The following is a 2,634-nucleotide window of genomic DNA, read 5'->3' as shown; positions in this document are numbered from 1 at the left end:
CTGGTACTCCATTGTTATTTGTCGATAGAGCTGGTGCCCCTGGTACTCCACCACACATGTGGCACAATTCACAGATTCTCAACATGTCACTGAGTTAAGACAAGTGTCCAGCTTGTTTAAGAAGCAATCCCACTCCTCCAATGTTATTTTTTATTGATTTGGAGCAACTTTTATTTCTCCACACAACCACCCGCAGTGTCGGCCACACTCCAGCCCAAAACAGGCACTCCTCACTGGACAAGCTGACAGCTGGCATGACCCTGGTTCTCTTAAAAAATTTTTTTTAGTTTTTCCACACTTTTCTGACTATGGTGGCCACATTTTGACAGTTTTCTGGCTCTGGTGACCCCTGGAACTCTGCTTTGACAGCCTGGAGTACCAGGGGCGTCAGAGCCCCTGGTACTCCAATGTTATTTTCCCATAAAGGTGAAGCCCCTGGTACTCCAAAACACATATGGCACAATTCTCAGAGTTTCCACATGTCACTGAGAGTTAAGACAAGTGTCCAGCTTGTTTAATACTCCAGTGCTATCTTCCCATTGACTTGGTGCAACTTTTTTTCCTCCACACAACCACCCCCAGTGTCGGCCACACTCCAGCCCGAAACAGGCACTCCTCACTGGGCAAGCTCACAGCTGTCATGACCCTGGTTCTCTTAAATTTTTTTAAAAACCTTTTACAGTTTTCTGACTATGGTGGCCACATTTTGACAGTTTTCTGGCTCTGGTGACCCCTGGAACTCTGCTTTTTAAACACTTTGACAGCCTGGAGTACCAGGGGCGTCAGAGCCGAATTGTCAAAAACCCCGTGCTTTTGCCTGTGACAATTGGAAACCCATAACATGGCAGAGTCGGGGTTGCCAAATGTCACGAACAGTTTTAATGCACTTTTCCAAACCTTTAAAGCACCCTTCAGCGTTTTATGGCACTGCTACTCTAACCTAAGCATTTTAAAGCAATTTTACACGGTCAAATCCACTGCTTTTGTCCGTGACAATTGGCAACACTGCGCTTCCATTCAAAGGGTGTCCAATTGTCAAAAAACGCCGTTATGACTTCCTTGTTTCAGTTTTCGCTATTTCCAACCGTTTTTTTGAGGGTTTTAAGGCACTTTTACAGCACCCTGCAGCGTTTTATGGCACTGCTAATCTAGCCTAAGCATTTAAAGCCACTTTTACACAGGCAAATCCGCTGCTTTTGTCAAAAACGCCGTTATGACTTCCTGGTTTAGGTTTTGGCTATGTCCAGCTGTTTTTTGAGGGTTTTATGGCACTTTTCCACAGCTTTAAAGCAACCTGCAGCGTTTTATGGCACTGCTAAATAAAGTAGTATAGTTTGTTATTTATTTTTCTGGTTATTTGTTCATAATAAGAGCTGTGAAAATTTGGTTTATTGTTGAAAGTGTTTTTATTTATTTATTTTATGGCACTTGTAATCATTTTGAACCTCTTTTACACATGCAGGGAGCTGCTTTGCTTTGCTTTCATGCAAATTGCACAAGCTCAATGCAAAAAAGAAATGGAACCAGCCAGTTTAGAAATTTGACATTTCAAAACCCATAGAATGGCTTTAAAAATGCACTCTTAGGGTTTCAAAATGCCACACCCCACTTGTCAAAAAGTTTACTTAAAAAAATCTGACAACATAAGAAAGTTTACCAAATGTCAGCCCCTTTTGTCAAAAAGTTTACCTCCTGTCAATTGACACATGGTAACCTTTCTGACAATGTCAAAAAGTCACCCTCGTGTCATCCCAAATGTCAGGAAGGTTACCTCCTGTCATTGACAATCAAGGACCCACGCCGAAATGTCAAAAAGGTTCCCTCCTGTCTGTCAAAAATGTTCCCACGCGCATACTTCATTTCCCAACATGCCTTTGGTCCCATTGGCTTACAGTATTTTAAGTGTATGTACTAGTAGTAAACCAAGCGCTTACCCTGCTATTAGTGTGTGCTGCTGTGTGTTCATGCATGTTGAGCACAATGCATGACACCCAGCCCTCGGCGGCCGGCAAGTCGCTGTTGGCTGGCCGATAGACCAGACTGACCCTGCTGGTTGGATACCAGGATCTGGACCTTCTCCCCCCGAAACAGAGATCTCATCCTCCCGCACCACTACAAAGTCCTGCAGCACCAGAACCAGCTCCTGAGGGGTCAAAGGTCACATGGTCTTTTTAAAATCAATCACAAATCAGCTCCAATCTGAACTTTTAAAGTCAAGTATAAAAGGTTATTCAGATATAACGGGAATCCGAACCTGGTTGTCCTGCTCGCTGTCAGGTGGACGCTGTGGGGCGTGGTCATCGGGTGTGGGCGGGGCAGACAGCAGTCGTCCTAATGACAGTGGGCGGGTCACAGTGATGCCGCCCTCCTTCCTCTGGTACTCAATGGGAGACTGGAGAGCTGTGGAAACGAAGAGGGCGAATTGGATCAGGACAACCAGCTGAATTTTATATGCATTTTTTGGCAAATTCTATCACCACCGTTTCTCAGAGTCACCACAGAAATAAAAGACACCTCCACAATACCAACACACATGAATACAGCCATCATGACACTCTTATTAAAACCAAAGACCCAATCCACCCTTCTAGTTACCATCCATCATCACTTATTAATTCAGATTTAAAAATCACT

At 44.1% G+C, this 2,634-nt stretch overlaps 1 long non-coding RNA gene across 1 annotated transcript in view; it reads right to left on the bottom strand.

Moving 5' to 3' along the window:
- Positions 1 to 1,264: 1,264 nt before the first annotated feature.
- Positions 1,265 to 2,634, bottom strand: part of LOC109960706 (uncharacterized) — an 11,380-nt gene continuing 10,010 nt past the window's right edge. Inside the window, exons 2-3 of the long non-coding RNA XR_002275040.1 lie at positions 2,255 to 2,400; positions 1,265 to 2,143 (exon numbers count right to left, since the gene is read on the bottom strand). This is a non-coding gene — a long non-coding RNA (uncharacterized LOC109960706). The remainder of the gene's footprint in view (positions 2,144 to 2,254; positions 2,401 to 2,634) is intronic.

This window comes from Monopterus albus, unplaced genomic scaffold (assembly GCF_001952655.1).
Source record: "Monopterus albus unplaced genomic scaffold, M_albus_1.0 scaffold50.1, whole genome shotgun sequence".
NCBI lineage: Eukaryota > Metazoa > Chordata > Actinopteri > Synbranchiformes > Synbranchidae > Monopterus > Monopterus albus.
This window is presented reverse-complemented; position numbering and strand designations above follow the sequence as displayed.